The sequence below is a fragment of the Lithobates pipiens genome, unplaced genomic scaffold (genome assembly GCF_037356315.1).
Source record: "Lithobates pipiens isolate NorthernLeopardFrog02 unplaced genomic scaffold, aLitPip1_a1.2 Scaffold_18, whole genome shotgun sequence".
Classification (NCBI taxonomy): Eukaryota; Metazoa; Chordata; class Amphibia; order Anura; family Ranidae; genus Lithobates; species Lithobates pipiens.
Genome location: NW_027507758.1, coordinates 580,052,849 through 580,065,053, shown reverse-complemented (window position 1 = coordinate 580,065,053; position 12,205 = coordinate 580,052,849). Strand labels below are relative to the sequence as shown.

Below are 12,205 nucleotides of genomic sequence, written 5' to 3'. Positions count from 1 at the left end.
TGGAGAATGCGGGCATCGATCCCGCTACCTCTCGCATGCTAAGCGAGCGCTCTACCATTTGAGCTAATCCCCCTTTGCTTGAGGTTGTTGCTTGTGCTATGGCTGATCCCTGTCCTCTCCTGGGCTATGTGTAAACTATAGGCAGTTTTGCTAAATCCACAACTTGCTCTGGCCGCTAGACACCAGGAGAGCCACTCCCCCAAGACCTTGGACAACTGAGCCCCTTCTGAAGTATGGCCCCATGGGTTTCAATGATGTCATTGGGAGAAGGTGGTTTCAAAAAGCACTCACACCGCCTAATACATTCTCGACAAGAAACACCTTGTGCCTTGAGGCATTCCATGGGGCTGGAAATTGGGGGAGAGAGCTACAAACACCAAGAGCCCATAATTGCATTGGCCGGGAATCGAACCCGGGCCTCCCGCGTGGCAGGCGAGAATTCTACCACTGAACCACCAATGCTCCACGCCGGGCCAGGCGCCACCACCCTCGCTCAGCTGGCCTAGGAGAGTCCAGCTCTCGCCCACGCTTGACTTGGGATTCGCTTGTCGAAATCCATGAGGATGGCCAGCGACAAGAGCAGAGTGGCGCAGTGGAAGCGTGCTGGGCCCATAACCCAGAGGTCGATGGATCGAAACCATCCTCTGCTACGTTGCCTTTTCCTATGCCAATCGATATTTGCTTGCGGGCCCAAAGGCCTTTCTTTCGCACACAAAGAGAAGTTGAACCTGATTCAGGTGATTCAACGAGTCCAAAGCTCTCAGCGTAAGCATGGCACTGGCACCTTTCCCCCTAATGGAATATTGTCTCTTGGCCATGGAAGCCTGGTCGTGCTTTCTTTAATTGATTGCTTTTGTCCAATACTGCCTACGTGACTTTGGCTGAAGCCACAGATGCCACCACAAAAACGTGGCAATGCCTTGGCACATGTTATGAGGAGCACTCCGGCTTCCCATGTTGCTCACGGCACTCGGTTCCAAGCTTCAACATCAAACACAAAAGCAAGGTGCCTCCCGTGAAACCAGGAAAGCTGCGTTTGGAGAATGCGGGCATCGATCCCGCTACCTCTCGCATGCAAAGCGAGCGCTCTGCCACTTGAGCTAATCCCCCTTTGCTCGAGTGTGTTGCTTGCGCTATGGCTGATCCCTGTCCTCTCCTGGGCTATGTGTAAAATATAGTCAGTTTTGCGAAATCCACAACCTGCTCTGGCCGCTAGACACCAGGAGAGCCACCCGCTTTCCTAGCGTAGAAGGTTTGCACCCCCCTTTTTTTTCCCTCCTACGACCTTTGACAACTGAGCCCCTTCAGAGGTATGGCCCCATGGGTTTCAATGATGTAATTGGGAGAAGGCTGGTTTCAAAAAGCACTCACACCGCCTAGTACATTCTCGACAAGAAACACCTTGTGCCTTGATGCACTCCACGGGGCTGGAAATTGGGGGAGAGCGCTGCAAACACAAAGAGCCCATAATTGCATTGGCCGGGAATCGAACCCGGGCCTCCCGCGTGGCAGGCGAGAATTCTACCACTTAACCACCAATGCTCCACGCCGGGCCACTTGCCACCACCCTCGCTCAGCTGGTCTAGGAGAGTCCAGCTCTCGCCCACGCTTGACTTGGGATTCGCTGGTCGAAAATCAATGGAAACGCCTAGTCGTCTACATTGTGACTTTGCCACATGGACCCACTCCCCGTGGGAATCGCTGGCAAACTACATCCACATGTGGTTGTTGAGGTTGGTCAGCGACAAGAGCAGAGTGGCGCAGCGGAAGCGTGCTGGGCCCATAACCCAGAGGTCGATGGATCGAAACCATCCTCTGCTACGTTGCCCTTTCCTATGCCAATCGATATTTGCTTGCGTGCGGGCCCAAAGGCCTTTCTTTCGCACACAAAGAGAAGTTGAACCTGATTCAGGTGATTCAACGAGTCCAAAGCTCTCAGCGTAAGCATGGCACTGGCACCTTTTGCGCTAATGAAATATTGTCTCTTGGCCATGGAGGCCTGCTCGTGCTTTGTTTACTAGATTGCTTTTGTCCAACACTGCCTACGTGACTTTGGCTGAAGCCACAGTTGCCACCACAAAAACGTGGCAACGCCTTGGCACGCGTTATGAGGAGGACTCCGGCTTCCCATGTTGCTCACGGCGCTCGGTTCCAAGCTTCAACATCAAACACAAAAGCAAGGTGTCTCCTGGCAAATCAGGAAAGCTGCATTTGGAGAATGCGGGCATCGATCCCGCTACCTCTCGCATGCTAAGCGAGCGCTCTACCATTTGAGCTAATCCCTCTTTGCTTGAGGTTGTTGCTTGTGCTATGGCTGATCCCTGTCCTCTCCTGGGCTATGTGTAAACTATAGGCAGTTTTGCTAAATCCACAACTTGCTCTGGCCGCTAGACACCAGGAGAGCCACTCCCCCAAGACCTTGGACAACTGAGCCCCTTCTGAAGTATGGCCCCATGGGTTTCAATGATGTCATTGGGAGAAGGTGGTTTCAAAAAGCACTCACACCGCCTAATACATTCTCGACAAGAAACACCTTGTGCCTTGAGGCATTCCATGGGGCTGGAAATTGGGGGAGAGAGCTACAAACACCAAGAGCCCATAATTGCATTGGCCGGGAATCGAACCCGGGCCTCCCGCGTGGCAGGCGAGAATTCTACCACTGAACCACCAATGCTCCACGCCGGGCCAGGCGCCACCACCCTCGCTCAGCTGGCCTAGGAGAGTCCAGCTCTCGCCCACGCTTGACTTGGGATTCGCTTGTCGAAATCCATGAGGATGGCCAGCGACAAGAGCAGAGTGGCGCAGCGGAAGCGTGCTGGGCCCATAACCCAGAGGTCGATGGATCGAAACCATCCTCTGCTACGTTGCCTTTTCCTATGCCAATCGATATTTGCTTGCGGGCCCAAAGGCCTTTCTTTCGCACACAAAGAGAAGTTGAACCTGATTCAGGTGATTCAACGAGTCCAAAGCTCTCAGCGTAAGCATGGCACTGGCACCTTTCCCCCTAATGGAATATTGTCTCTTGGCCATGGAAGCCTGGTCGTGCTTTCTTTAATTGATTGCTTTTGTCCAATACTGCCTACGTGACTTTGGCTGAAGCCACAGATGCCACCACAAAAACGTGGCAATGCCTTGGCACATGTTATGAGGAGCACTCCGGCTTCCCATGTTGCTCACGGCGCTCGGTTCCAAGCTTCAACATCAAACACAAAAGCAAGGTGCCTCCCGTGAAACCAGGAAAGCTGCGTTTGGAGAATGCGGGCATCAATCCCGCTACCTCTCGCATGCAAAGCGAGCGCTCTGCCACTTGAGCTAATCCCCCTTTGCTCGAGTGTGTTGCTTGCGCTATGGCTGATCCCTGTCCTCTCCTGGGCTATGTGTAAAATATAGTCAGTTTTGCGAAATCCACAACCTGCTCTGGCCGCTAGACACCAGGAGAGCCACCCGCTTTCCTAGCGTAGAAGGTTTGCACCCCCCTTTTTTTTCCCTCCTACGACCTTTGACAACTGAGCCCCTTCAGAGGTATGGCCCCATGGGTTTCAATGATGTAATTGGGAGAAGGCTGGTTTCAAAAAGCACTCACACCGCCTAGTACATTCTCGACAAGAAACACCTTGTGCCTTGATGCACTCCACGGTGGGGAGAGCGCTGCAAACACAAAGAGCCCATAATTGCATTGGCCGGGAATCGAACCCGGGCCTCCCGCGTGGCAGGCGAGAATTCTACCACTGAACCACCAATGCTCCACGCCGGGCCACTTGCCACCACCCTCGCTCAGCTGGTCTAGGAGAGTCCAGCTCTCGCCCACGCTTGACTTGGGATTCGCTGGTCGAAAATCAATGGAAACGCCTAGTCGTCTACATTGTGACTTTGCCACATGGACCCACTCCCCGTGGGAATCGCTGGCAAACTACATCCACATGTGGTTGTTGAGGTTGGTCAGCGACAAGAGCAGAGTGGCGCAGCGGAAGCGTGCTGGGCCCATAACCCAGAGGTCGATGGATCGAAACCATCCTCTGCTACGTTGCCCTTTCCTATGCCAATCGATATTTGCTTGCGTGCGGGCCCAAAGGCCTTTCTTTCGCACACAAAGAGAAGTTGAACCTGATTCAGGTGATTCAACGAGTCCAAAGCTCTCAGCGTAAGCATGGCACTGGCACCTTTTGCGCTAATGAAATATTGTCTCTTGGCCATGGAGGCCTGCTCGTGCTTTGTTTACTAGATTGCTTTTGTCCAACACTGCCTACGTGACTTTGGCTGAAGCCACAGTTGCCACCACAAAAACGTGGCAACGCCTTGGCACGCGTTATGAGGAGGACTCCGGCTTCCCATGTTGCTCACGGCGCTCGGTTCCAAGCTTCAACATCAAACACAAAAGCAAGGTGTCTCCTGGCAAATCAGGAAAGCTGCATTTGGAGAATGCAGGCATCGATCCCACTACCTCTCGCATGCTAAGCGAGCGCTCTACCATTTGAGCTAATCCCCCTTTGCTTGAGGTTGTTGCTTGTGCTATGGCTGATCCCTGTCCTCTCCTGGGCTATGTGTAAACTCTAGGCAGTTTTGCTAAATCCACAACTTGCTCTGGCCGCTAGACACCAGGAGAGCCACTCCCCCAAGACCTTGGACAACTGAGCCCCTTCTGAAGTATGGCCCCATGGGTTTCAATGATGTCATTGGGAGAAGGTGGTTTCAAAAAGCACTCACACCGCCTAATACATTCTCGACAAGAAACACCTTGTGCCTTGAGGCATTCCATGGGGCTGGAAATTGGGGGAGAGAGCTACAAACACCAAGAGCCCATAATTGCATTGGCCGGGAATCGAACCCGGGCCTCCCGCGTGGCAGGCGAGAATTCTACCACTGAACCACCAATGCTCCACGCCGGGCCAGGCGCCACCACCCTCGCTCAGCTGGCCTAGGAGAGTCCAGCTCTCGCCCACGCTTGACTTGGGATTCGCTTGTCGAAATCCATGAGGATGGTCAGCGACAAGAGCAGAGTGGCGCAGCGGAAGCGTGCTGGGCCCATAACCCAGAGGTCGATGGATCGAAACCATCCTCTGCTACGTTGCCTTTTCCTATGCCAATCGATATTTGCTTGCGGGCCCAAAGGCCTTTCTTTCGCACACAAAGAGAAGTTGAACCTGATTCAGGTGATTCAACGAGTCCAAAGCTCTCAGCGTAAGCATGGCACTGGCACCTTTCCCCCTAATGGAATATTGTCTCTTGGCCATGGAAGCCTGGTCGTGCTTTCTTTAATTGATTGCTTTTGTCCAATACTGCCTACGTGACTTTGGCTGAAGCCACAGATGCCACCACAAAAACGTGGCAATGCCTTGGCACATGTTATGAGGAGCACTCCGGCTTCCCATGTTGCTGACGGCGCTCGGTTCCAAGCTTCAACATCAAACACAAAAGCAAGGTGCCTCCCGTGAAACCAGGAAAGCTGCGTTTGGAGAATGCGGGCATCGATCCCGCTACCTCTCGCATGCAAAGCGAGCGCTCTGCCACTTGAGCTAATCCCCCTTTGCTCGAGTGTGTTGCTTGCGCTATGGCTGATCCCTGTCCTCTCCTGGGCTATGTGTAAAATATAGTCAGTTTTGCGAAATCCACAACCTGCTCTGGCCGCTAGACACCAGGAGAGCCACCCGCTTTCCTAGCGTAGAAGGTTTGCACCCCCCTTTTTTTTCCCTCCTACGACCTTTGACAACTGAGCCCCTTCAGAGGTATGGCCCCATGGGTTTCAATGATGTAATTGGGAGAAGGCTGGTTTCAAAAAGCACTCACACCGCCTAGTACATTCTCGACAAGAAACACCTTGTGCCTTGATGCACTCCACGGGGCTGGAAATTGGGGGAGAGCGCTGCAAACACAAAGAGCCCATAATTGCATTGGCCGGGAATCGAACCCGGGCCTCCCGCGTGGCAGGCGAGAATTCTACCACTGAACCACCAATGCTCCACGCCGGGCCACTTGCCACCACCCTCGCTCAGCTGGTCTAGGAGAGTCCAGCTCTCGCCCACGCTTGACTTGGGATTCGCTGGTCGAAAATCAATGGAAACGCCTAGTCGTCTACATTGTGACTTTGCCACATGGACCCACTCCCCGTGGGAATCGCTGGCAAACTACATCCACATGTGGTTGTTGAGGTTGGTCAGCGACAAGAGCAGAGTGGCGCAGCGGAAGCGTGCTGGGCCCATAACCCAGAGGTCGATGGATCGAAACCATCCTCTGCTACGTTGCCTTTTTCTATGCCAATCGATATTTGCTTGCGTGCGGGCCCAAAGGCCTTTCTTTCGCACACAAAGAGAAGTTGAACCTGATTCAGGTGATTCAACGAGTCCAAAGCTCTCAGCGTAAGCATGGCACTGGCACCTTTTGCGCTAATGAAATATTGTCTCTTGGCCATGGAGGCCTGCTCGTGCTTTGTTTACTAGATTGCTTTTGTCCAACACTGCCTACGTGACTTTGGCTGAAGCCACAGTTGCCACCACAAAAACGTGGCAACGCCTTGGCACGCGTTATGAGGAGCACTCCGGCTTCCCATGTTGCTCACGGCGCTCGGTTCCAAGCTTCAACATCAAACACAAAAGCAAGGTGTCTCCTGGCAAATCAGGAAAGCTGCATTTGGAGAATGCGGGCATCGATCCCGCTACCTCTCGCATGCTAAGCGAGCGCTCTACCATTTGAGCTAATCCCCCTTTGCTTGAGGTTGTTGCTTGAGGTTGTTGCTTGAGGTTGTTGCTTGAGGTTGTTGCTTGTGCTATGGCTGATCCCTGTCCTCTCCTGGGCTATGTGTAAACTATAGGCAGTTTTGCTAAATCCACAACTTGCTCTGGCCGCTAGACACCAGGAGAGCCACTCCCCCAAGACCTTGGACAACTGAGCCCCTTCTGAAGTATGGCCCCATGGGTTTCAATGATGTCATTGGGAGAAGGTGGTTTCAAAAAGCACTCACACCGCCTAATACATTCTCGACAAGAAACACCTTGTGCCTTGAGGCATTCCATGGGGCTGGAAATTGGGGGAGAGAGCTACAAACACCAAGAGCCCATAATTGCATTGGCCGGGAATCGAACCCGGGCCTCCCGCGTGGCAGGCGAGAATTCTACCACTGAACCACCAATGCTCCACGCCGGGCCAGGCGCCACCACCCTCGCTCAGCTGGCCTAGGAGAGTCCAGCTCTCGCCCACGCTTGACTTGGGATTCGCTTGTCGAAATCCATGAGGATGGTCAGCGACAAGAGCAGAGTGGCGCAGCGGAAGCGTGCTGGGCCCATAACCCAGAGGTCGATGGATCGAAACCATCCTCTGCTACGTTGCCTTTTCCTATGCCAATCGATATTTGCTTGCGGGCCCAAAGGCCTTTCTTTCACACACAAAGAGAAGTTGAACCTGATTCAGGTGATTCAACGAGTCCAAAGCTCTCAGCGTAAGCATGGCACTGGCACCTTTCCCCCTAATGGAATATTGTCTCTTGGCCATGGAAGCCTGGTCGTGCTTTCTTTAATTGATTGCTTTTGTCCAATACTGCCTACGTGACTTTGGCTGAAGCCACAGATGCCACCACAAAAACGTGGCAATGCCTTGGCACATGTTATGAGGAGCACTCCGGCTTCCCATGTTGCTCACGGCGCTCGGTTCCAAGCTTCAACATCAAACACAAAAGCAAGGTGCCTCCCGTGAAACCAGGAAAGCTGCATTTGGAGAATGCGGGCATCGATCCCGCTACCTCTCGCATGCAAAGCGAGCGCTCTGCCACTTGAGCTAATCCCCCTTTGCTCGAGTGTGTTGCTTGCGCTATGGCTGATCCCTGTCCTCTCCTGGGCTATGTGTAAAATATAGTCAGTTTTGCGAAATCCACAACCTGCTCTGGCCGCTAGACACCAGGAGAGCCACCCGCTTTCCTAGCGTAGAAGGTTTGCACCCCCCTTTTTTTTCCCTCCTACGACCTTTGACAACTGAGCCCCTTCAGAGGTATGGCCCCATGGGTTTCAATGATGTAATTGGGAGAAGGCTGGTTTCAAAAAGCACTCACACCGCCTAGTACATTCTCGACAAGAAACACCTTGTGCCTTGATGCACTCCACGGGGCTGGAAATTGGGGGAGAGCGCTGCAAACACAAAGAGCCCATAATTGCATTGGCCGGGAATCGAACCCGGGCCTCCCGCGTGGCAGGCGAGAATTCTACCACTGAACCACCAATGCTCCACGCCGGGCCACTTGCCACCACCCTCGCTCAGCTGGTCTAGGAGAGTCCAGCTCTCGCCCACGCTTGACTTGGGATTCGCTGGTCGAAAATCAATGGAAACGCCTAGTCGTCTACATTGTGACTTTGCCACATGGACCCACTCCCCGTGGGAATCGCTGGCAAACTACATCCACATGTGGTTGTTGAGGTTGGTCAGCGACAAGAGCAGAGTGGCGCAGCGGAAGCGTGCTGGGCCCATAACCCAGAGGTCGATGGATCGAAACCATCCTCTGCTACGTTGCCTTTTTCTATGCCAATCGATATTTGCTTGCGTGCGGGCCCAAAGGCCTTTCTTTCGCACACAAAGAGAAGTTGAACCTGATTCAGGTGATTCAACGAGTCCAAAGCTCTCAGCGTAAGCATGGCACTGGCACCTTTTGCGCTAATGAAATATTGTCTCTTGGCCATGGAGGCCTGCTCGTGCTTTGTTTACTAGATTGCTTTTGTCCAACACTGCCTACGTGACTTTGGCTGAAGCCACAGTTGCCACCACAAAAACGTGGCAACGCCTTGGCACGCGTTATGAGGAGGACTCCGGCTTCCCATGTTGCTCACGGCGCTCGGTTCCAAGCTTCAACATCAAACACAAAAGCAAGGTGTCTCCTGGCAAATCAGGAAAGCTGCATTTGGAGAATGCGGGCATCGATCCCGCTACCTCTCGCATGCTAAGCGAGCGCTCTACCATTTGAGCTAATCCCCCTTTGCTTGAGGTTGTTGCTTGTGCTATGGCTGATCCCTGTCCTCTCCTGGGCTATGTGTAAACTATAGGCAGTTTTGCTAAATCCACAACTTGCTCTGGCCGCTAGACACCAGGAGAGCCACTCCCCCAAGACCTTGGACAACTGAGCCCCTTCTGAAGTATGGCCCCATGGGTTTCAATGATGTCATTGGGAGAAGGTGGTTTCAAAAAGCACTCACACCGCCTAATACATTCTCGACAAGAAACACCTTGTGCCTTGAGGCATTCCATGGGGCTGGAAATTGGGGGAGAGAGCTACAAACACCAAGAGCCCATAATTGCATTGGCCGGGAATCGAACCCGGGCCTCCCGCGTGGCAGGCGAGAATTCTACCACTGAACCACCAATGCTCCACGCCGGGCCAGGCGCCACCACCCTCGCTCAGCTGGCCTAGGAGAGTCCAGCTCTCGCCCACGCTTGACTTGGGATTCGCTTGTCGAAATCCATGAGGATGGCCAGCGACAAGAGCAGAGTGGCGCAGCGGAAGCGTGCTGGGCCCATAACCCAGAGGTCGATGGATCGAAACCATCCTCTGCTACGTTGCCTTTTCCTATGCCAATCGATATTTGCTTGCGGGCCCAAAGGCCTTTCTTTCGCACACAAAGAGAAGTTGAACCTGATTCAGGTGATTCAACGAGTCCAAAGCTCTCAGCGTAAGCATGGCACTGGCACCTTTCCCCCTAATGGAATATTGTCTCTTGGCCATGGAAGCCTGGTCGTGCTTTCTTTAATTGATTGCTTTTGTCCAATACTGCCTACGTGACTTTGGCTGAAGCCACAGATGCCACCACAAAAACGTGGCAATGCCTTGGCACATGTTATGAGGAGCACTCCGGCTTCCCATGTTGCTCACGGCGCTCGGTTCCAAGCTTCAACATCAAACACAAAAGCAAGGTGCCTCCCGTGAAACCAGGAAAGCTGCATTTGGAGAATGCGGGCATCGATCCCGCTACCTCTCGCATGCTAAGCGAGCGCTCTACCATTTGAGCTAATCCCCCTTTGCTTGAGGTTGTTGCTTGTGCTATGGCTGATCCCTGTCCTCTCCTGGGCTATGTGTAAAATATAGTCAGTTTTGCGAAATCCACAACCTGCTCTGGCCGCTAGACACCAGGAGAGCCACCCGCTTTCCTAGCGTAGAAGGTTTGCACCCCCCTTTTTTTTCCCTCCTACGACCTTTGACAACTGAGCCCCTTCAGAGGTATGGCCCCATGGGTTTCAATGATGTAATTGGGAGAAGGCTGGTTTCAAAAAGCACTCACACCGCCTAGTACATTCTCGACAAGAAACACCTTGTGCCTTGATGCACTCCACGGGGCTGGAAATTGGGGGAGAGCGCTGCAAACACAAAGAGCCCATAATTGCATTGGCCGGGAATCGAACCCGGGCCTCCCGCGTGGCAGGCGAGAATTCTACCACTGAACCACCAATGCTCCACGCCGGGCCACTTGCCACCACCCTCGCTCAGCTGGTCTAGGAGAGTCCAGCTCTCGCCCACGCTTGACTTGGGATTCGCTGGTCGAAAATCAATGGAAACGCCTAGTCGTCTACATTGTGACTTTGCCACATGGACCCACTCCCCGTGGGAATCGCTGGCAAACTACATCCACATGTGGTTGTTGAGGTTGGTCAGCGACAAGAGCAGAGTGGCGCAGCGGAAGCGTGCTGGGCCCATAACCCAGAGGTCGATGGATCGAAACCATCCTCTGCTACGTTGCCTTTTTCTATGCCAATCGATATTTGCTTGCGTGCGGGCCCAAAGGCCTTTCTTTCGCACACAAAGAGAAGTTGAACCTGATTCAGGTGATTCAACGAGTCCAAAGCTCTCAGCGTAAGCATGGCACTGGCACCTTTTGCGCTAATGAAATATTGTCTCTTGGCCATGGAGGCCTGCTCGTGCTTTGTTTACTAGATTGCTTTTGTCCAACACTGCCTACGTGACTTTGGCTGAAGCCACAGTTGCCACCACAAAAACGTGGCAACGCCTTGGCACGCGTTATGAGGAGGACTCCGGCTTCCCATGTTGCTCACGGCGCTCGGTTCCAAGCTTCAACATCAAACACAAAAGCAAGGTGTCTCCTGGCAAATCAGGAAAGCTGCATTTGGAGAATGCGGGCATCGATCCCGCTACCTCTCGCATGCTAAGCGAGCGCTCTACCATTTGAGCTAATCCCCCTTTGCTTGAGGTTGTTGCTTGTGCTATGGCTGATCCCTGTCCTCTCCTGGGCTATGTGTAAACTATAGGCAGTTTTGCTAAATCCACAACTTGCTCTGGCCGCTAGACACCAGGAGAGCCACTCCCCCAAGACCTTGGACAACTGAGCCCCTTCTGAAGTATGGCCCCATGGGTTTCAATGATGTCATTGGGAGAAGGTGGTTTCAAAAAGCACTCACACCGCCTAATACATTCTCGACAAGAAACACCTTGTGCCTTGAGGCATTCCATGGGGCTGGAAATTGGGGGAGAGAGCTACAAACACCAAGAGCCCATAATTGCATTGGCCGGGAATCGAACCCGGGCCTCCCGCGTGGCAGGCGAGAATTCTACCACTGAACCACCAATGCTCCACGCCGGGCCAGGCGCCACCACCCTCGCTCAGCTGGCCTAGGAGAGTCCAGCTCTCGCCCACGCTTGACTTGGGATTCGCTTGTCGAAATCCATGAGGATGGCCAGCGACAAGAGCAGAGTGGCGCAGCGGAAGCGTGCTGGGCCCATAACCCAGAGGTCGATGGATCGAAACCATCCTCTGCTACGTTGCCTTTTCCTATGCCAATCGATATTTGCTTGCGGGCCCAAAGGCCTTTCTTTCGCACACAAAGAGAAGTTGAACCTGATTCAGGTGATTCAACGAGTCCAAAGCTCTCAGCGTAAGCATGGCACTGGCACCTTTCCCCCTAATGGAATATTGTCTCTTGGCCATGGAAGCCTGGTCGTGCTTTCTTTAATTGATTGCTTTTGTCCAATACTGCCTACGTGACTTTGGCTGAAGCCACAGATGCCACCACAAAAACGTGGCAATGCCTTGGCACATGTTATGAGGAGCACTCCGGCTTCCCATGTTGCTCACGGCGCTCGGTTCCAAGCTTCAACATCAAACACAAAAGCAAGGTGCCTCCCGTGAAACCAGGAAAGCTGCGTTTGGAGAATGCGGGCATCGATCCCGCTACCTCTCGCATGCAAAGCGAGCGCTCTGCCACTTGAGCTAATCCCCCTTTGCTC

General features: G+C 53.3%; 5 non-coding genes across 5 annotated transcripts; all 5 read right to left on the bottom strand.

Annotated features, from left to right (window-relative positions):
- Positions 1–73, bottom strand: TRNAA-AGC (transfer RNA alanine (anticodon AGC)). Its single transcript has one exon. It is a non-coding gene; the product is annotated as a tRNA-Ala (tRNA).
- Positions 74–6,625: 6,552 nt separating this feature from the next.
- TRNAA-AGC (transfer RNA alanine (anticodon AGC)) lies at positions 6,626–6,698 on the bottom strand. Its single transcript has one exon. It is a non-coding gene; the product is annotated as a tRNA-Ala (tRNA).
- Positions 6,699–8,876: 2,178 nt separating this feature from the next.
- On the bottom strand, positions 8,877–8,949 carry TRNAA-AGC (transfer RNA alanine (anticodon AGC)). The gene has a single exon. It is a non-coding gene; the product is annotated as a tRNA-Ala (tRNA).
- A 964-nt stretch (positions 8,950–9,913) lies between these two features.
- TRNAA-AGC (transfer RNA alanine (anticodon AGC)) lies at positions 9,914–9,986 on the bottom strand. Its single transcript has one exon. It is a non-coding gene; the product is annotated as a tRNA-Ala (tRNA).
- Positions 9,987–11,088: 1,102 nt separating this feature from the next.
- On the bottom strand, positions 11,089–11,161 carry TRNAA-AGC (transfer RNA alanine (anticodon AGC)). The gene has a single exon. It is a non-coding gene; the product is annotated as a tRNA-Ala (tRNA).
- Positions 11,162–12,205: the final 1,044 nt, after the last annotated feature.